Consider the following 23,695-nt stretch of genomic DNA (forward strand, 5'->3'; position numbering starts at 1 on the left):
CTGAATCCGAACCCACAAACCTGGGCAGCAAAAGCAGAGTGCACCAGACTCAACCACTAGGCCACTGGGCCAGCCCCTGTATATTCCTTTTCATTTCACACCCAGCCTTACCTGCATTCCTCTGCTCAGGTAGCTGCCTAAACTGAAAATATCTTCCCTTCTTTCTCACTCTGGCCCCTGTTCTCTATGAACACTTTTGCCCAAAATTCTGGTCTGCATTGTTCTATTTCCTTAAAAAAAAAAAAGAACACACTTGATTTTTTAGAGTAGTTTTGGATTCATAGCAAAACTGAGTGGAAAGTACAGAGTTCCCACATACCCTCTGCCTGGCACAGGCACGGTCTCTCCTGCACCGCGGTGGTACATTTGTAATAATTGGTGAACCTACGTTGACACATCATTGTCACCCAACGTCTATAGTTTACGTTAGGGTTCACGCTTGGTGTTGTACATTCTATGGGTTCTGACAAATGTGCAATGACATGTGTCCACCATTATAGTCTTACAGAGAACAGTTTCAGCGTCCCCAAAATTTTCTTTGCTCTGCCTATCCATCCCTCCCTGTCTCTTAAACTGGAGCAAACATTGATGTTTTAACCATTTCCATAGCATTGCTTTCTCCAGAATGTCATATAGCTGGAATCACACAGAGTGTAGCCTGCACATAGACTTCTTTCACTTAGTAACACCCATTTGTTTTCTCTGCGTTGGTTCACAGATTAATAGCTTATTTCTTTTTACTATGGAATGGTATTCCATTGTCTGGTTTTTTTTGGATTATTTTATCACTCTCAATTCTTTTTTTTCAAGCTTTATTGAGAGATAGTTGACATAATATTTTGTAAGTTTAAGGTGTACAACATGATTTAATATACATAAATATTGCAAGATGACTCATTGCTGCTGGATCTGTTATTTTCTGATAAAGGGTGTCCAATTATACTAATAAAGTGATAAAGAGTGATAAAGAGTCTCCAATTATACTAATATATTCATCTATTTCTCCTTGTAATTCTGTCAGTTTTTGCCTCACCTTCTTTTGGACGCTCTGGTTTAGGTAGGTATGCACTACGGATTGTTGTGTCTTCTTGGAGAATTAGCCTCTTTATTATTATGTAATGGCCCTTTGTATCCCTGGTAACTTTCCTTGCTGTGTAATCTGCTGTCTGAAATTAATATAGCTCCTCCTGCTTTCTTGTAACTTGATTTAGTATTTTATATTTTTCTCTATTGACTTATTTTTAATCTTTGCGTTTAAAGTGGGTTTCTTGTAGACAATATATAATAAGGTCTTGTTTTTTGATCCTCTTTGACCATCTCTGTCTTTTGATAGGTGCACTTAGGCCATTGATGTTCAAAGCAATAATTGATATAGTTGGATTAACATCTCTCATATTCGTTACTGTTTTCTAATTGCTGCCCTTGTTCTTTGCTTCTATTTTTGTCTTCCACTATTTTTTCTGCCTTTTATGGTCTTAATTGAGCATTTTACATGATTTCATTTTTCTTTCTTTCTTAGCACATGAGTTATACTTCTTTTGAAGATTTTTTTAGGGGTTGTTCTAGAATTTGCAATATACATTTATAACTAATCCAAGTTCACTTTCAAATAACTCTATCCCACTTCATGGATAGTTCAAGCACCTCATACAAAGAAAATGGTCCTAATTCCTCCCTCCTCCATTGCTCCTATATTGTGGTTATTCATTTCACTTATACATGAGCTATATATATATATATATATATATATATATATATATATATACACACACACACATATATACGTAATAGAATATTATGTTTATTTTGTTACTATTATTATTTTGAAGAAATTATCTGCTAGATTAAGAATACGAAAATTAAAAGTTTCTATTTTATCTTCACTCACTCTTTCTCCAGTGCACTTTCTTTCTTTATATAGATCCAAATTTCTGACCTATATCATATTCCTCTCTCTGAAGAAATTTGTTTAACATCTTTTAGAAGGTAGATCTACTGGAAATAAATTCCTTCAACTTTTATTTGTTTGGCAAAGTCTTTCTTTCTCCTTCACTTCAGAAGCATAATTTCACAGGGTACAGAATTCTGGATTGGTGGTTTTTTTCTTTAACACTGTGAATATTTCTCTCCACTTTCCTCTTGCTTGTATGATTTCTGAGGAAATGCCAGGCATAATTATTATCTTTCTTCATCTACTGGCAAGTTATTTTATTCCTCTGGCTTCTTTCAAATTTCTTTTCTTTCAATCTTTGATTTTCTGAAGTTTGTACATGATATGCTTAGGTGTAGTTTTTTTGCATTTATCTGACTTGATGTTCTCTGAACTTCCTGAATCTGTGGTTTGGTGTCTGAGTTAATTTACATAAATTCCCATTCATTATTGCTTCAAATATGCCTTCTGCTCCTTTCTGTCTTTCTTCTTATTCTGATATTTTCATTATGTGTATGTTATACTTTGTGTAACTATCTCACAGGACTTGGTTATTCTGTTTAATTTTTTTCAGTCTTTTTTTCTCTCTGCTTTTTAGTTTTGGAGGTTTCTATTGAGATATTCTCAAGCTCAGAGAGTCTTCTCCAGACATGTCAAGTCTACTACTGAGACCATCTAAGACATTCTTCACTTCTGTTACAGTGTTTTTGATCTCTAGCATTGATTTTCAATTCTTTCTTAGAGTTTCCATCTCTCTTCTTACATTATCCATCTGTTCTTGCATGTTGTCTTCTGTCCCCACTAAAACCTTTAGCATATTAGTTAGAGCTTTTAAGATTCTTGGTCTGATAATTTGCAACATTCCTGTCCTGTCTGACTCCGGCTCTGAGGCTGGTTCAACCTCTGTGAACTGTGCTTTTTCTTTTTAGTATGCCTTGGAATTTTTGTTGAAACGTTCGCGTGATGTACTGGGTAAAAGAAACTGTGGGAAATGGACCTTTAGTAATGTAGTGCTAATATGTTAGGGTAAGGAAAGCATTCCGTATTCCTATGATTAGCTCTTGGTCTTTTGGTGAATCTGCACCCCTAGACTATGAACTTCATCAGAACTTCCCCAGAACTTCCCAGTTTTCCCCCCCTTTAGCTGAAACAGTAACCACAGAGAGCTAGAGTTGGGTGTTTCCCTTCTCACCTGTGTAAGGCTAGAGCCGGCTGAGGTTGAATATTTTTCTTCCCCCAGATTGGTTAGGTTCTGAAAAAACCTCAGCAGTTTGGTCTGTAGTAAAATTGTTTCTCCTCAGGGCAAGTCTTGTTAACAACAGAAAGCTCTAGAGTATTTCAAAATGGTTAATTTTTTCCTCCTCCTGCCAGAAGCACAAGGGTATTTTTCACTGGTATTCACTCCAAGAATCGTTTAGAGCTCCTGGAAGAAAACCTCACAAGCCTGTAGGGGCCACCTATCACTGACAACCTTTGAAATTTCTAACTCTCAGACTTATCTATACTGAGCCTCTAGCAACTTGTCAATAACAGTTCAGATTCTTGTAGCCCAGCACTGGTTCCCCCTGAGGTGTCTGCTCAGGTAAATTGTCATTCTCTATAACTGCCTCTTTCTCTCCAATTTTGGGGGCAGCAGTTTGCCCTGTGATCTCATTTCTATGGCAGGTCTGAGAAGAGTTGTTGATTTTTCAGTCTGCTCAGCTTTTTACTAGTTGTTAGGACAAAGTGGCCACTTCTAAGCTCCTTACATGCCAGACCTGAAAGCAGAAGTCCTGTTCTCCTCCTTGTTCACATTTTTATTGAACTTTTGATAAGTACCACATAGTTTATATTGATTGTATGTTTTCTGATATTGATCTCTAAATTGTTTATGTATATTAACAACTAGATGTTAAACTTCCCTTGTTGAGGAAATATATCTTCTATAGTCTTTATTCTACTTTGCCCACATCATTCAATAAGTGTCCGATAAATGATCAATACTTAATTAATGTTTGTGAATAGTTTATAGTCTATGAGCACTCCTTTGGTGCATCATAAAGTCTTACGACCCTCTACACAGCTGAAAGTGTATGTTGAATACCCTTGATTGTAAAAATGTACAACAATAAAAAATATACTAGAAATCAATAATGCATCTAAAGAATATGCATTTTGTTAATCCAAACAGCATGAAAAACAGCACAGACATTTGCAAGACATAAAATTTATTTTGTACTTAAATAGAAAATTCTTTTGAGCAAATTGATTATATAGAGGACTCCTTGAAAAACTCCTCAGCTCCTAACTACCTCCCCTTCTTTCCATCACTCACCTGAGACCAGTGGAGTCCAAATCTTGGCCTTGCCACTTATTAGTGATGGGGATTAGTAGGCATTTAGGAGGAGTAACTGGCAATTAATTTAACCTCTCTGAGGCTCAGTTTCCTCATCTATTAAACTGTGATTATACTTACCTTGTTTATGAAAGGTAAATGAGATGGTAGAGTAGCTCATACAATCCCTTAGAGATAGTATGTGCTCGGAAAATATTAATTTTCTTCCCACGTTTTTCATAACTTTCACTTAGAATTCACTTTCAGGAAAATAAATTGTTTCTGAAGATGAATATGTAAGTTCTCTGTTGTCAGAAAACACACTCTGAAATCCAATGTACTTTCCCTTTCAGCTTTAGCTGCCAGTAGACTCCAAGTCAAATCTATGGCCCAAGTATTTTAATCTACTCAATTCTTACTTCTGCAAGACTCCACTTTCTTCTGCGTCTTTTATATGGATGAGGATCAGTTTCAATTAAGTAATCTCAATCATCTCAAAATGTTAAATACATAAATACACATATCAATTTAGGTACAAGTCATACATAGTGGAGAAAACACTGCATTAAAGAAAGTTTGACATTTACTCCCAGCTCTAACTAGCTTATATGCTTAGGCATGTAATTTAATATTAATAGGCTTTAGTAAAATTAAATGATTTGTGTGATCATTTTAAATTATAATACGCAATTATTCTGATCTTTAAATAGAGACACATTCAGAATAGACACTATGCTCTATATAATTTTCTTAGTGCATCAAATTTTGAAGACAGAAATGTAATGTACATCTCAAGAAAAATGTCTACTAATGTTTCTCTCTTGAGCATGCCTCTGGATAGCTGAAACTAGGGTAGAAAAAGGATGTAAGTCTCCAGAGCTAATAGGATTTGATCTTTTAGTGAAGAAAAATCACTCTTAAAAGTCCCTTGAGAAGATTTAAACTTCCATTCGGCCCACCCAAAATCTGTTTTTTCAAACACATTGCCCAGTGGAAGGAACATTGGATTAAGGGGCAAATTAAAAAGCACTCTGGCTAAATACTTGTAGTTAAAACAAAAAGAGCTACATAAGGCTAAGATGTTATTTTTATAATTTTCTAATAAACTGCCAAACATTTTTATATACTTAAATAATTAAATATTTTAATCAATTATTTAAATCTTAATTTATAAGACTACTTTTCATTATCTTATGGAAACAAATAATTATGTTTCATAAAAATGATAGTAAAATGAATCCACTTTAGCATTAATTGATGTGTTGCTCATAGCAGTGATAAATTCATGACAGTTTATCCATATGCATGTATATGTATATTCATGTATAGACAGTTTACTTAGACATTTACTTTCCAATCTTGTCAATATATGTCTGTTTGACTTGACAATAGATCCTTTAGTCACTTTCCTTCGTTATTGCTGTTGGTAATTATGCAGAGAAAAATGAAATAAGCTTATCAGAGTAAAAATGCATTTATTTATTCAATTCTCTACGTCAGCTCCCCTAACTTACTCAGAAAAGGAAGCATTTCCATTTGTTATATCTTAAAATGAAGATTTTTTATTTGCTTATAATCGAAGACTCTACTATGAACCAGTGTAATGCTAAATGTTCCCACATCCTTTCTTCCCTTTAAACCAAGGCCAATACATTGTAATCCTTTAAACAGACCATCCGTCTGATAATCTGACTCTTATGACCCTTTCTAGGGTTTCTTAGCTAGAGAAGCAAAGTCTATCTATCCATGACTATAGAACACTTTCTCTTATTGGAAACTGTGTATCGTTATGAAGCTTTTTGCAGGGACTGAAATGTGTTCAATAACCAGAGAGTCCTCATAAATACTTAAAGACTATGGCTTTTCTAATATGCCACCCTTAACTACATAACTGTCCTTTTTCAATCATTGTACATGTTTCATTCACTCAAAATGACCTCTAATACCTTTAAAACAGGTTTGGCAGATTAAGTGGAGTTATAAACACAGAAAACATCAGACACCACATCATGCTTTACAAGAAGAGGCTCATCTCAAATCTGACTTTCTCAGAGGAAAAAAAAAGATAGAACATATTTTAAAAAATGCTTTCTTTTTCTCAGATATGTATTATGCTAACAATATTTCAAGATCACATGAAATGTTCCAGATATAAATGAAATGCTGGCAACTTTAAAGTATGTAAATTAAGGAAAGGGAAAACCCAAGGTTAATTCATAAACCACCCCAAAATAAAGTTTTCAAGGGTTCCATATGCTATTTCCTATGCTAGATGTCTTCCTTTCACATGTGTTAACATACTGTATTCATTGCAGGATATCAAATGCAGGAAGTGAATTGTATCCATTTTCTTCATAATTTGATATTAAGAAGTTAGAAGGAGCATATTGAACACTGGCTTAGAGAGCCAGAAACTCAGTTTTACCCTTGACTCTGGCGTTGACTGGCTTTATAACATTAACACATGACTCCTCTTTTCTGGACAATTATAATTTACTCAACGTGCTGTGTTGGTAAAATATAGTCATTGCTTGAAAAAAGTAAAGGACAAACTGGATAATTTCTTCCAGATAAGAAAGAAAAGCTCTAAAGAATAACTCCTTCAGTTACGTAATTTTTTGGAAGACCAAAGGCCCTCACAGTAAAGGAAGACAACCCTAAAAAATCCTTAGCACAATTCTCAGCACAGATGGCAAATCACAAGATTCTAGACTTACACAGGCCTTGTAGGGAAACTTCAGATCTGAGTGTTTCCCTCAAGTTGATGTTCTTAACCCAACGTGTATAACTGAATGGTCTTTGTTTTTCACAGAATCAGGGAACTTTAGAAACTGGAGTTTATTGGGAAGTTATGGAAGAGTTGGTTATGAGAAGGGAGAACAATTTGTCCCAGTTTGGCAGTGACCTTCCTGCTTTTTAGACTGAAAGACTTATATTTCAGAAATTTGACTACCTGTTGTTTTTTGTATTTTACTATGTAACTCAGAGGAGTAAGGACCAGATCGTTTAAATTCTATTGCTAATTTGCATATCAGCATGCAATCCTGTATGTGTTATTGTCATGTGGCTCGATCAAGGCTCAATGCCTAACTTTCTGCCTTTAACAATACCCTGCCCCATCCTACTCATCCCCCCAAATACACACATCACAACCCAGCATGTGCACTCCTAGCTGGGCATAAATACACAAAAAAACAAGAATTACAACTGAGAAGGAAACCAGCACAATAATTGAATTTGCTGGACCTAATTTTCAGTATTAGATAATAATGGAGTGAGACATAAAAACATTGGAGAGGTAGCATTCGTTACTTTAACTTTTTGAACCCTATTCTCGTCCATTTTGTAACTATAAGACATTACATCTGAGAACAGATCAAAATAGGTGGCTGTACATACAATGAAAAGGGGAAATGAAGACATCATTGTCAATTTGTACTACCGCAAGTTTGTCTTATTATGGTAGTTTTCATTTCTGGTTAGGGCAGAGCAAACTGAAAGGACTACTAACAATTGTAGCAACAGGAGGAAGAACTGGAACTATTGATATGGTAAGTGAACGATGGCCCCCGGTAATATCCAGGTCCTACGCCCTAGAAACTGTAAATGTTACCTTATATGGCAAAAGGGGCATTGCAGATGTGAATAAGTTAAGAATTTTGAGGTGGGGAGATTATCCTGGTTTATCCAGGTGAGCCTTAAATGCAATAATAAATGTATTTGTAAGAAAGAGATAGTGAGAGATTTGACACAGAGGAAGGCAATGTGACATTTGTGGCTTGGAAGATGGAGAAATGTGTCAGGGGCAAGAAATACAAGGAATGCAGCTCTAGAAGATGGAAAAAGCAAGATAACAGAATCTCCTCTAGAACTTCCAAGGGAGTGCCTTACTCTTAGCTCAGGGAAAGTGATTTCAAATTTCTGTCCTCTACAGCTGTAAGACAACAAACGTGTGTTGTCTTAAACAACCAAGTTGGTAGCAATTTGTAACAGCAGTGGTAGGAAATTAATACAGAACAGGTAATTAAAGAAGCTCAAAATATGACTGGGCTAGGGAGAAGGCAATTGAAAAAGGCCAAGAGTTTTCAGACTGAATAAAAGTAAGACGCTAAAATTCATTTTCTGAACAATGGTAGAGTGATATTGAATATAACACTAAAGTGAATAAATCCACTTCCAGTTGATTCCTTTGGGCAAAGACATTAGCAACAGAAAATCAATAATCCTCGCCACAAAAATATTGGCAGTTAGGTTTTATTTGAAAGTATCTACAACGTCCAAACCATGAAAATAAATGAGTCAATGCATATTATAGAAAATATATATCACAATTGAAATAAGTGATTTGCAGAAAATCATTAAAGACCAGGAAAAACGATCTGAGTTCTCATAGATTCTGGGTAAATCCTCTGTGAAAATAAATTAAACAAACAAATAGCAGAGCTCTTTTTTCACTGAAGTGCTCACCAAACACAAAGCACACACACAAAAATATTAAGAATTATAGAAACAACAGACATTCTGACAATAAATTCATCTTTATTGGCAGTACTATACTATATTGGCTGAAACTGTTGCCCTTTTCCAGAAGGTTTGCAATATTTTGACAGATGGTTCAAAAGCAAACATGAGGAAAAATAAAAGTCAACTTGGGCTACATGTACACTTAATAGAAAGAAACAGGTTTTGAACAAGAAATTTAAGAAAAGTCTTCAATATTGCTGGCCAATATTGATGAATGATATGTTTTGCCTAGGGCCACTTTTGTGCTAATGAAAATGCTTCAATAATCAATTATGTATAATAATGCAGATTAAGAAGAGAAAAGACCTGACTGAAATCCCCAGTGAAATGCAGATTTTCATTTTAGGAAATGGCACTTTTTTATCCTCTACCCCTCTCTTTCTCAGCCTTGTCTGTTACAATGTGAATGGTTAGAGACACTCTCCTGCTAAAGACAATAAAAATCCCAGATTAAATAATATATATATGATTTCTTTTCAAAGCATAAAGTGCTGCCAAAAATAAGGAATTACTAGTATAATATGTAAGCAAAGCTGAAAATTTAGGGAAATAAACAGACTTCTGAAGTCAAATATATTCTAAAAGGATTTTTCAAATCTAAATAAATTTAGTTTATATTTCATACTTTTTCCAAGTACTTGAGACAGAAGACAAAGCTTAGTGCACCCCTGGTGGTGGTCCTAATAGGACATCCACCAGTATAAAGCTGAGATGCCAAGTGACTGTACCTTCAATGTAAATGTGAGGCAGAAGTAAACCCAGGTACCATTCCATTTCCAGTAAACAACAAAGAAAATTGCCTTGGCAGTAGAACATGGAGTGGGGTGTGGGAGATAAGTTTTAACCTGAAAAGTTGTAACTGTAAGCTGACCCTGAAAAACATTTGCACTTTCAAACCATATTACCTATATCATCCAAAATAATCTCAAGTCACTAAGTAAGTCAAAGATATCCTAGAAATTTCACTGCCCCAAAGTGCCAAGCAGAAACAAATGCAGTAGCATCTGCAGAAAATACTTTACCTTAGGTCCCAAAAAGACTCAAAAGTATTTGTCCAAGAAAAATGAGTACTTCTTAATTAAAAGTCAGAAAGCAAAGAAGAAAACGTCACCTTGACTGAAAGCCAACAAAAACAATAGGCAAAAGAATTCCCTGGAAAGATTTTGAATATTGAAATAAACATAAAATACAAAATTATTTTACTTGATAATCGTTAAAAGAGTAAAAGGCAAGTTTAAAATAATGTTTAGAGAATAAAAAATACATAAAACATAACAAAATAGATCCTCTAGAAAGGAAAAGTATAACTATAATTTAAAGTTAAGTGGATAAATTTAAAACAGATTAGATACAGCTGAAGAGAGAATCAATTAATTGAGAGGTGGGCTTAGTAGAAAGCTATCCAATAAGCAACATTAGAAGAACAAAGAAAATGAAAAAGAGGATAGGCGTTAAGACACAAAAATTGAAGGACAAAGATGTAGCATATATTTAATGGAAGTCTAGGTGGAAATGAACAGTAAGTACAGCATAGGCAAAATCTGAAGAGATATTGGGTACTAATCTGGGAAAGATGTTAATCCATAGATTCAGAGAAAATAATGATCTCAAGCAGAATATTTAAAAAGAAATCCACATCAAGAGTTATTATCATGAAACTGAAGAACACCACAGATAATGAGAAAATCTGAAAAATTCCCAAGTGGACAGATTACCTTAAAAATCTGGCAGATATACAACTGTCTTTACAATAGTAATACAATATATTAGAGAGAGTGTATTGATCTTCAATATACAATGAAGTAGCTGCCAACCAAAAATTTTATACCCAGAAATATTGATTTCAAGAATGAAACAAATATAATTTCCATAAAAGAAAAACAAATAATTTACCACCAGCAGACTCTCACTAAAGGAAATTATCAAAGGTAAATCAAGCAGATGGCAAGTCATACCGGATACAAAGATGAATAAGAAGCAAATAAAATCTAAAGTAACATGGCATAAAAATTATAACCTAGTTTGAGTTTAAAAGCAACAAGATAGATATAAAATACATGAAGGCAATAACATATAATATGGGAAGAGGTAAATAGATTCACTGTGTAATAAGGTCTTTCTTATTATTAAGTTTAGACTGAAATGTTCAGTTTGTGTGTGTAATTTTTGGATAACCACTTAAAGGAGAGAAAGTGCATAAAATCTCCAAACTAATAGAGGAGAGAATAATCAATTCACAGAAAGGGAAAGAACGGAGAAAAAAAGAACCATAATATATCTGAATAAAGAGAAAGGTATATATGATGGAATACAGAGTAAGATCTTATATAGGACTCTAAATAAATTAGTAATTATATCAATATAAGTAGACTAAATGCTCCAATTAAAAGACAAAGATTATCTGACTAAATTTTAAAAATCCAACTATAGGCTGTTATGAGGGATAATTTTAAAACTTAAGAAAACAGAGAGTTGAAAATAGAAGACCAGAAAAATATACACCAGACAAATTTTAACCAAAAGAATATTAGTGCAGCAATTTGGGTACTTTTACCAGATGAAAAAAAAAAAAAATTTTGAAAAGCAGTAAGCATTACTACAGGTAAAGATATTCACTAAATAATAAAATGCTCAATTCACCAGAAAGATAGAACAATTATAAATGTGTATGCACTCAATAATGTTACCTAAAAGTATACAGAGAAAAAAATTGACAGAGTCCAAGGAGAAGAGGAAAATCCACAGTCATAATTAATAAGAAAATTTAACATATTTCTCTCAGTAATTGGTCAAATAAGGAGGAAAGAAGTCAGTAAGGATATAGAAGATTTAGAAGCACAATCACTGAATTTGATTCAATGTAATTGGTACTTAAGTAGACAGTATTAAGTAGAAAAAAAGAGCTAGAACTATAATACGGGAGAAGTTTTTGCTACACATGAAATCAATAGAGAATTAATATCCATATTATTGAAGGTTTTGTACAAATAAATTTTTGAAAGAAATAAAGAGAATACAATAGAAAAATAGGCAAAAGCCTTCAACAGTTATCTTACAAAAGTAGTGGTTACAATGGTGTTGCCACAGAAGCAATTCTGGTACCTGCTTCAGGCACTGTTCCTGTTGGCATAGACTCCAAGCCAGCTTCTCTGGCATTACTGGAGATTTTATGAACCTAATATTCTTTAATAAATTCTTCTCATGCTTATACCAGCCAAAGTATGTATCTGTTTTGATTTTTGTTTGTCTGTTTGAACACAAACTCTGAGTGGCACAGATGCCAACATAAGACCTATATAGCAAAGCTTAGTCATCATTGATTTTCAATAAACTTACTTAAGGTGCAGGTTTTACCCTGCCACCACCAGCTGATAGCCACCTTGCCATCGCCTTTCCTGGTGCCAGCAAGTGCCAGTTCCATCACTCCATTCTTTCATCTGATTTGACTCTCCCCTTGCCACTCTTTCTATCATTAGTACTCTGGTTTCTCCAGCATGCCAACAAATTCAGAGTTGGGTAACTTTACATGTCACTTTGTGGCAGCATTAACCCCTGGTCAAGCAACGATTGTATTTTCTAAATCCCTCTGATCAGCCTTCATGGTGGCCAGAAAGGCATCAAGCCGTGGGCAAAGGAACTGGTAAGACCTATCAAGCAGAGACCACTACAGAATAGAAACACATCTAAAAAAACTGCATCTTCCCCACAGAATTATATTTATATTTCCTGAAGGACAGGAACTATAACAGTCATCATTCTTCTTAGCTTCTTTTCCTAATGACTCATTCTGACCAGATACGAACTTGACCTCTTGCTCCAAAATTTATGCTCCAAAGAAATACTATAAATGGCTTTAATGCTAGAATGGTGTAACTACAAATTCCATTCACTACCCTATGGCCTATTTTGTGCAACCCAGAAAGCTTGCAATCTAGCTTACAAATGCAGCTCATTGTATATGAGAACAGTAGGTTCTCTAACAATAATGAAAGAATATTTTAAAAATCATAGGTAAATTGACCCACCAGAGTAAGCAGATTCTCACTATAGTGTGAGGTAGGCAGATCTAAATACACACTCAGTGATGTTTTTCCTACCTCCAAGGTTATGGGGGCATTGTGTCTGCAACCACACAAATTGTGCTCCCAGCCTCCTTCCATTCATTTTCCATTACGTATATGAACCCTCTTCCCAACGCCTTCAGCATGCTGCCCTAATTGCTGTCAGCTAATTCAAATCATGATACATGCATTAACTCCCTATCATATACACGGCGTATTCTTTCTGGAAGCTTTGAAGTTAAGGAGGAGATAGTTTCTGCATAATCTGTATCCTCTCCTCACGAAAGTCTCTGGAAGATTCAGTGCTACTGGACAAAAGCAGGCTGCTATCATCCCTCCTGTCCTGAATCAAGTGAGTGAGCAGATATCTTGTTTTCTCAGTGCACATTTCTTTCCAGGGATAGATGCTGGTGAGTAGAAGAGGTGAAACAATGTGACTTCACAGGTACATGGGGATTTTGACCTAGTCTGTGAGGGACAACAGGTATTTATGTAGAGTCAAGTTACACACTTGGATTACCTTCACGACAGCACCCTTTGCCTGTGGCACAAATCCTTCCCAAACACCAACTTGGATTTTGGCTCAGGTGGGTTTCAGGAAACAATTTGGGGCTCCACCTCTAATTAGTGTTTGCATATGGCTTTCCTCATTATAATGGTACCACAAGGAAGACTCCTGTTGCCTCGATGACAGTCCTGTGGGTCCTGCCCAGTGCAGTCACTACTGAAAGCTTCATCTTACTAAACTTTCTGTTTTTAGATTCATAAAATGTTGTGATTGAAAAAATGGAAATAGTCTATCCTTGCTACCTGGCTTCTCTCCTTGTTTTTTTGTTGTCGTTGTTGATGTTGTGTTTTTTGGTTCTTGTTGTTACTTGGTCTTTTTCTCCCCTCTCTATTTTTCCTCAAGGTGGGGTTGAACTATATAGTTCCCCTGAATTTGTTATTGATCCTTCAACTTTTTTATTTCCACTAGCTAATCTCCATGCCTTTGATTCTCCCTGCAAAATATATTCCTCTTCTGAATTTCATTTCTGATCAATACTCCCAAGTCAACATGCCTCAACCTCTGAAAGCTTCCTTTTATTCTTTATCATCTCTTCATAAAAAAGAGAATATTGTGATTTTTCTCTGCATGTCTTTGCTTCATTTCTTTTTTTGAAATATGATTTTGTAATATTAGCTCAATCCTAATAGAAAAAAACATACTCTATTATTATAATCCTCTTATTAAACGACATAAAATATCAATTCCCCAATTAATTATTCTGAAGTCTAGTATACTCTTAACAAGGCTCATATGTTTCATTTGGAAGCAATACTTTTTAAACCCCATAGATCTGACCTACTCTTTCTCAGTTCTAATTGTGCCACATTTCTTCCAGTGTTTCCCAATGTATTTTTCATTGCTGTTTCAGAATCATTCAAGCTTTCTAGCTATTTGGTGGCAGAAATGCAGTTCCTATTTGGGGATGTTCTCTGGGTAGAAATAAAAATATCCTGCAGGTTAATCCACTTTGGCTTCCCTTATTAGCATACATGTTGGACTCTTCAGGGCCCCAGTAAACAGCAGCCTTTTTTCCTATCCAGGATCTGAAAAAATTATGAAATAAGACAAAGAAGTGGTAGATGAAAGAACAAAATATTATATTTCCAAAAATCTAAAACAATGGATTGTAAGGCATTTTGCAGTTTCGGAAATGATAAATGTGAGAAGTCCATCCTCGCTGTTGACAGGTGCTAGCACATGTATTCCTAATAAAGGTTTGGCTGTGGAATGTGATTTCTGTCTTTGGGAGGCTGTCCCTACTAATAATGAATCATAGAATTAGATCCTCCTGCTGCTATAGGCAAGGTTGGTCTGGAGCAGGCCTCTCCTGTGGGCAAGGAGGGTTGGTGCAGGTCAGGCAAGATTTGTGCATCAAGGAGCAGAAAACACCATACTTTACTGGCAATCTACACCTTAGAGTAGAATGCAAGAGGAGGAGGAGGCTGAGATACACTACTCATTTTCTCCTTCCAATCTCAGGAGTCTAACTCATTCCTTCCCTCCCCACCCAAGGCAAAGAATGAATGAAATGCAAAGAGAGGCCAGGAATATTCCAGCAAGAGTTGCTCCATCCATACAGAATGGAAATATAACCTTCCAAATATCAGGAATGAGGAATAAATATTTCCTCTCTGTCCTACTACAGTCCTCTCCCCTTAAAAAAAGAAAAAACCCTGTAATTTTCCATAGGAATTGCCCTGGAAGAATCTCAGCTACAAGGCATACATGACCCAAACAAGCCCCTAAAACAAGTCTTGAGGTTGCAAGAGATCGTTATTTAGGGGCACTACTCCAGCTCTCCTTAGTAATGTATGAAAGGCAGTTACTCTTTCCCCCACAAAAGGGGCCGGAGCTACAAACCCCGTCCCTGATTATTGTGCTCTTGCCACACCACAAGCTTGGTCCCAGTTCTCTATATAAACTTTCATTTCCAGACAACCACATGACATTTCACAATACTGTTAAATTTTGTCTCATAGAGGACTACCACAATCTTACAGGCTGAGTAACAAAAGTATAAGTTACTATACTAGTCCACAAAAAGAGCCGTGATGGTTTGGTTACAGAAAACACAGAGAAAGCCAAACACTTGATGCAAAATTCCCATACCGTACATGTCTTTCTACATTTCCATTTTCTATTTAAAAATCCATCTACGTATTTTGTGATCTTTTGATTGGCTAAAACCACAGTGTAGGATGCATGTTGTTTGGATTATACAACAAACAGCGTCTTTTATAGATGACTTAGAAACTTAAGTACATTACAAATACTTGTTAGCGTTTTTATTAGTTTCCCTATTTTAGTGAAATTATGGACACATAGCTTCTTTAACATCCTCATCTGTACCAATTGGCTATAAGTTTTATCTTTCTGATGCTCAGATTTTAACAGCTTGGCCATGCAGGGGATCAGAATTTTCTACCCTAAAATGTGCTTCTTTGGCTTGATTATTTTTAAGAACAAAAGACTCAGGAAGAAACTTTGACTTTCCCCATAACTGCCTGAAAGATAGAAGGCCTGTTCCAGGAAGGATAACTATAGAACAATATGCACTTGGTGTGTTAGGCGGGGAGGAACCCAGCAAGGCCCATTTGATCAAAGTCCTCCCCATGTCTCATTGTCTTTGCAAGGCATGATAAACATTTGTTTACCAAACATTTGTTTTTTATCTCTATGTGAATTGCCTTCTTCTCCTTTGAATTCCCAAACCACTACCCCCAACATCCTCCTTTGTCTTTAGCTGAAGATGGTATTTAAGGTGGTGGCTTCAGCCATTTTCTTGAGTTACTCAGTTTTCTTGGGTTTCTCCCATATATATATGTTATTAAACTTTGCTTTGATTTTCTCCTGTTATTCTGTCCCATATTACTTTAATTCTTAGGCCAGCCAGAATAACCTAGAAGGTAGAGAAATAGTTCTTGCTCCTCTACAGCTACTAACAAACTTCTTTTTATGCTGCCCTCTTTGTCCTTTTCAACACAACCCCAAATATCTCTGAAAATATCTTTGCTTTCTTGAAATAAGATGTTTCATGTCAATATTCATTTATTCTGCCTCAAAATATGGTAATAGCTACTCTCCCAGAAGTTGTACTTCCCTTAGTAAATGATACTAGAGTTCAAAAACTGGGAGACAAGAGTGACATGAGAATAATTTCCACTGGGTACTTGCAGTAGACAGGGTAACTCCAAAAAGTGATAAGGGCAGTATTTTCTTTATGTTATGAATTTATAGTGACAGTTTCAAATTACCTCTATCTTCACTTAGTTTGTTTTATTATTTAACTTGCTCTGATATAAAAGCTTAATAATTCAATTTTTCTATCCTTTTACTACCAATTTTTCCCCCTTTTGCCCACTATTCTTAATGTGCATTATATACACTGTGTCACACCAAGCCCCTTTCTCATTAAAAAGGATACATATTCCCATCTTCCTCATTGACTCTCAGCCAACACATACTCAAATTGACTCCAAAGTGTACAAATCCAGATGATTCTGTGTGTTACTATTATCTGAAAACACTTCTTGTGATTTATAAAAGAAATGAAAATGGGGACATCAGATAATTTGAAAGCAAATGTGCCTAACACTGTACATGAAATTCCTCTATTTACTTAATGAAAGACATCAAGGAAACTTAGAATATACCACAATACCAGCTCTCGAGTTTTTCCCCGTGAAGCTCCACTGTCTTTCCCCCATTTTTTTCTTCTTTTATACTTCATCAGTGCCATTTTTATTATTGAGGTCAGTCCAGTTACAATTCCATATTTGCGTTTTATTTAGATATCTGCCATTTCCATTAAAGTATCCTCAGGTATTTTTAATGCATCCCAGAAGTTTTCTTTCTACATTTGTATGAGAAAAAAAGATATCAGAATGTTATAGAAGTATAATTATAGTGTAAATATATAAAGTTTTTAATGGGTTAAACCATGCCAAATCTGGGGTTACTGTGTACTTGCTGCAGAAATAAAACATACTGTCATCTCAGAAAAGTTAGAACTATTGAAATATAACCTAACATATCAGGAAAAATCCACACATTCTGAACTATAGCATCAGATAAAGAAGTGTGATGTTCTCTCTTAAGTAAACACTGACATCTCTGAAAGCTAATTATTTTTACACCAAGTGACTTGAATATATTTGGAAAAATCATAGCACCTCCAGGTCAGAATATATTACCGTAAGGAAAATGACTTGGCACGCACATTTCAAAACAGAGATACTTGGATCCAAGCCTCCTCTTGGTGTGGAAAAGGGCCAGTGTTGTGAGTCAGGCCTAAAAGAAGAGTGTTTCATGTCAGGTATGTTTTCTCACATGTGCGATTTTTTCAGTGGCCTCTGCCCTGGGAGTGGGTAGTAACTCAGTTCCCCATGCATCGCACATTATGACAGATGTGGTGACTGGGACATGTTCCAGAGTTATATGTGTTGAGTATGTGTGGTGATTTAGCACTTAGCTATTTCTTTTCAGCTTCTGCTTATCAGCAGAGCAAAGTTGATTGGCTGCTATGATCTCTCGTCTCTGCAATGCTGACAGCCCTCTATTTTGGGGGAATGGCATGCCCTTCTCTCATTCAGCTTCACCACTCCTAACATGGTCTGTATGTAGGAAGGTTCAGTATACTTTGGGAGCCAGTATAAACCTTGCCACTTTGAGGAAAAGGTAATCTATTAGGATCTTCAAATTCCTGTCACCTAGTTTTGGTGAAGCCTGTGTGCTGCAGGTATGAACATTTGTCCACCCTTGTTGTATTTCAGAGTGGTGTCTCTGCTTAAGTGGGGTTGGGTGTTAAACTCAGCATATCAGGCAAAAATTGGATATCATCTAAATGACCCTCCAGAAATCTCCATTAACATCCTTGAGTCATCAAGACATGTGCTCTTGGACTCTTAAAAGAGTATAATTGACTTTGTGTTTGTGTCTCTCTGCATTTTGGATTTGTACTTCTTTCCCCTTGGAAAGTGGAGACTAAGAGATGTAGTTTCAAGAGAAAAGCAAAGGAATAAGAAAAATGATTTTTCTCCTACTTAGCTGAATGCAATTAGGTTAAAAGGGTATACAACACTACTCCAAACTATAGTCCATTCATTTGACAGATGTTTGCTGATCGCTTTCTAGATTCTGGGGACACACTGCTAAGCCAAACAAGTGAAAATCTCTCCCCTTATAAAACTTCCATTCTACAACGGCAACTATAGCTCATGACTTCCTAATTTTGTTGAAGGAAAAGGTTTTTTCGTGATTTCTTTTTACTCTTTTTAGCTTGTTTCAGAAAGAAGACAAGGTAGAAATATTGTTATTTTGTCTTTAACTAGTCACTTGCGTTGTGTTTGTCTTTAGGCTCTGTTATGATGCAATTGTCCTGCGGAGTGGTTTATGAGGCAGTCCATCTTATCTGGGTTACATTAGCAGATTGTGTTCCTTGCACAGGTAAGTGTCCCTGAGTGTTCACTTGTTTACTGCATTCCACCACCAACTCTCGCATATGCACACCTCCATATGCATGCACACAATACCAAGGACTTGTCTGGGAAAATATTACGACTTGTCTAGTATAAATTGCTAGACTTGATAAAATTAGTATATTGTCTCTGGACTAAATTTTTCTATTACCTACAGTTCTTTTCCATAATTCCTTAAGTCTATTCAGGTTGCCAAATCACAAAAAAGAATTATTACCAGGATTTTTATTAATATAGTACCTGCCCTCACGGTCTCTATCACTTCTCTGATGCAAAAAAATAAAAAAGAGCAATTATAGTTTTACTATCAGAATTCCTCTAACTCATCATCCATTTCTAAAATTACTCTGAGACCTGATTTCTGGGCAGAAAGCTAGCAGCTCACCGTGAGTAACAGCACCTGTCATTTATTATATTCTCTGAGGTTAACTACACATGCCCCTTCTTTATCAGAATAGTAGCCATTTCCACTATAACCTTCTCATGGTCCTTGTCCATTTCTGCCCAGATTGTTTTGGACAGCAATATGTGCTCTGCTTCTGCCACCATTTCCTATGACTGTACCACACCCAAACTTTGAATTGCCGTGCTGAACAAGCACAAGCCTGTATTTCTTTCATAATTGCCTTTCATTCAGGAAATCGTGAGATAGGCAAGACGACCATAGCTCATAAAGAATATTTAGGACCCCTACTGAGATAAAACATTTCTGATAAGAACCTATTTTGCATTCTCTCCACTTACACCGTGAATTACTCCTGAAAACATTCTGTGTTACTGAAGTAATTGATTTACAAAATAGCTTTTATGTAGCCCATACAAAATCACTCTTTTGCCAAATATGAAAGATTTTCAAATGCAACAGTTTGGTGGAGCAGAGAGCCTGCTGAGCTGAAAAGCAAATACAGCTATCTGATTAATTGATTCTGACCTCATAAATATTATACTGTGGGGGCTCTAATGGAACTTCCTGAGGGTAAATTGTATGGTTCACCTCATTCATTTATATCTCTGGCTGACAGATGTACATTATAAAATGTCACTGAATACTCTGGCAACAAATGAGGTATAACATTAGCATCTTGATTTTGTGGTGGGATTTTTATGGAACACTTTTGTTAAATGATTCCAATGGCAGTAAAAATGTTACAGTATTATTCAATGTACATCATCCTTTCTATGTTAATAAGTGTCCCAGCTAGCCACATTCTTCTTCTTTACTTATAACTAAAACTTCTGCTTTATAAAGAAGGCTTCTCTTTTATTGTGTCCCATCTCTCCCCAAGAATTAATAATTGTCGACTATTGGTAGCAAGAAATTTGGGGTGTTCCAGTTGTTGTGTTATCAATATTCTTTATTTACACAAATAAAGAATACGATGTAAAATTTCAAACTTCAATATGTAGCAAAACTCAAAAAATATGTCACAAATTGATAGTCTTGTTTAGGATTTAAAATTTCAGTCTCATAATAATTATGAAGTTATCATTTCATTTAAAGAATCATTTATAAATACTAAAAATCTAGATAACAAAACCACAAGGCAATTTTACACAAGAATCCAACATATTTAACACATAGTATATTTTATGTTATTGTACTAACATTTCCCTGAGAAAAATGTATTTTACATATGCTGTGAGTCTATAAAGTATGCAAATTTCAGTGAACATTAATCTTGCCAATGAAAGGATGATTATTTTAAAGACAACTTTGCTTCAGGAAAAGGCTAAAAAGGGAATCTGCAAATGGAGCAATTTAATAAGTTATTTGAGGTGCCATTATTCTTTTTTGTTTGGGGATCCTGGAACTCTGCAAAATAAAAGAAAATTCATTTTCCTAAAGTTAAATGAAAAGACATTCAGTTCCTTTCATGAGTAAAAGATCTGTGGATTTGAATATTATAGACAAAATTTCCTATTGGTAATAAGGTTATCACCATTCTTATAAAGCCTCAATTTTCTTTATTTTGTGATAATTACCTATATATTCTCATTTCATTATTTTTACAAATCTGGAAGGAAAATATATTTAATCCTATTTTTCAAGTGAGAGGCAGGAATATAGGAAAGTAATGAAGTTTGAGTATGATTTAAAGAAATCAGTCATCAAGCTGGTTATTATCAAATTTCAGGATCTAATTCAGTCAAATGGATATCTTAAGTCCACCCTTTCATGTTAACTAAAGCCAAGCTAAACAAATTAGTGCAAGCCTCTGAAAAATCTACAAGTTGAAATGCAAATAATTTCTAGCAATATCACTAGTGAATTTACATATTAGGATCCTGGGGAAAAAGAAGATGAAAAAGTAGGTGATATTGATGAGGATTATTTTGGGCTCCTTACTTTTAAAAACTGCAGACGGGAAGGAGGCTCTGAGGAATGGAATTTGCTTGCCCTTTGTTGGGAGACATTTACATTTGTAAGGGAGATCTCCATCTATAGTGCTGTCTCCCTCTCTGCACCAGGAGGAAGGAGGGATGACCTTATCTCTAGAAACTCTTAATGGGGAAGGCAAGGACTGCAGTCTGCATAGTGATCTTGCTCTTGTTTATTGTGCTTGTCTGGTAACCTCACGTAACTGACCCCCCCGCCCCCAACCAAAATACTCCTTTGTCTTTAGCTGAAGATAATATTTAAGGTGGTAGCTTCAGCCATTTACTTAATCCAATCTGATTCTTATCTAAAGTTATAGGACCACCCAATAACCAGACCCCACCTGCACTGATACCATTTTAATGACGTTTTTTACATATTCTTTCCTTTGTCTTGTAAAGAGATAACTCACATATCTATGCCTTATAAATTTAGCTCTGACCCTCAACACATTGCAGCTCTTACTGCCCATGGGTCCTGTCCCCATGCCAGCAGCTCTTCCCTGCCCATAGGTCCTGTCCCCATGCCAGCAGCTCTTTACTGCCCACAGGTCCTGTGCCCATGCTACTCCATACTATTCTCTAAATAAAACAGCACTACTGCCAGACGGTGAGAGTCCAAGAAATCTTTCTTTAGACTCCTCAACTCACTGAGCCCACATCAGTATTGGCCACAGTAGAAAGAGCTATATTCATTACATATATAAATAAATGTGACAGCAAAGCTCCCAGACCCTGCTAATGCAAAGGATTAAAAAGTAACTAAAAGTTATGCTACGGATATATTTCCAGACTTCCTCAATTAATGTTTACACTCCTGTTGACAAAAATAATCCATAACCAATCTATAAATGAAAATTTGGGTGAGTTTATTGTGAGCTGAAATCTGAGGACCATGGTCCAGGGCCTTTCTTCCCAAAGGAAGAAAGGGCATCAAAGAAGTGAGGTATACAGAGTGGTTATATATCCCAATACAGGATGTTTCACATATGATTGAAATGTCCCTCCCACAGTAGTCACAAGATTGCCCTGTGGCACAGCACTTGATGGACACAGCAGGTAGTGGTCTGCTATCTCAGAGGGCGTAGCAGGAGGCAAGTCTATTGTCTTGAGCTGGGTGGTCACAGGTGAGCGCAGCAATCAGTTTCTAGCCTAAGGAAAGATGCTTAATCCTCAAAGAAATGCCATCGTTGGGAGGGGGAGGGAAGCTGCACCTTTATCTCAAGGGCCTTTGTTCTTGCCATAGGGAATATCGAAAGCAGATATACAATGCATGCTCAATGGCCATGGTCAGGCCCTTTTGGAAAGACAAGGTCAGGCCAAATTAGGTTTACACCAATGGCTTCCTCATATTCTCCAATATAGCCTATTGCTTGCCATTTTTATTTGTCACTCCCTTCAGATCTTCACTTCTGTCTCTTCTGCAGAGAAATCTCCCTTGACCCTCTTTTCTCTTTGGGTTTCTGTTATTTCTTCATTGCCGTTTATGCTTTTACGTTCATGACTGTGACTATTCGATTAGGAGCTGTCTTTCCCACTAGTCTGCTAGACTATGAAAGGGAATAAGTCTGTTTATTGTATTTCCAGAGTACTGGGCTAATCTGTTGAAAATTTAGATTTCCATTACATTTAAGCAAAAATTCTGATTTCTTTCAGATATTTGTGAATATAAATTCTGTACTCTATAATTATATTAGGTTTTAATTTGCTAGAAATAGTTCAAATATTTCCATTCCCTATAAGTGTTGAATTCCAGGTGGGGAAAATAACATTAGATGTGGTAAATTTTTACTTTTTGTGGAATTTTGTTACACGGATATGTTCACATTGTTTTTACGATCCTTTGATTCCTCTTATAACATATAAGCATCATTTTTGTTAATGTTTAAAAACTGTATTTTATATTCTGAGTTCACGCCTTTTAAAGCTTTTAGGTCAAAAGCACAATTGATATATTTTGATAAAAATCAGCAAATTCATCATTTGGCAAATTGATGTTCAATGAATTGATTTGAAGCAAAATTAACCTGCTTCTTATTTCTAGTGTCTAATACAAATTTTAGCAAAATAACTGTGCTTGGTTTTGTTTTGACTTATACTCTGTAAAGTTATACACAATCAATAGTTACTATATAGGAGAGATTCTTGTTGAGCTCCTTTAGATAGGTACTAGATGAATTACTTTAGAAAGATTTATTAACCTCCCTCAATCTCTCCTTCTTCATTTGAAAAGAAGATACCAATAACTCCTGCATCTCTCTTGGGAATTTTAGGGGGTTAAATAATGTATATGTAGGTCTTTTGTAAACTGTAGAGTACTCTAAACATGTAAGGCAGTAACAAAGCGGCTCCATCTGAAGGGTCATTTTGTATGACCCATTTATCTTTGTGAAATGTTTCCACACTTGAGTTATCTGGAAGCCTGAATGGCACATTCATTCTTGGGGGCTTTCGGAGCTAATC

The sequence above is a fragment of the Equus caballus genome, chromosome 20, assembly GCF_041296265.1.
Source record: "Equus caballus isolate H_3958 breed thoroughbred chromosome 20, TB-T2T, whole genome shotgun sequence".
In the NCBI taxonomy this organism is placed as follows: Eukaryota; Metazoa; Chordata; class Mammalia; order Perissodactyla; family Equidae; genus Equus; species Equus caballus.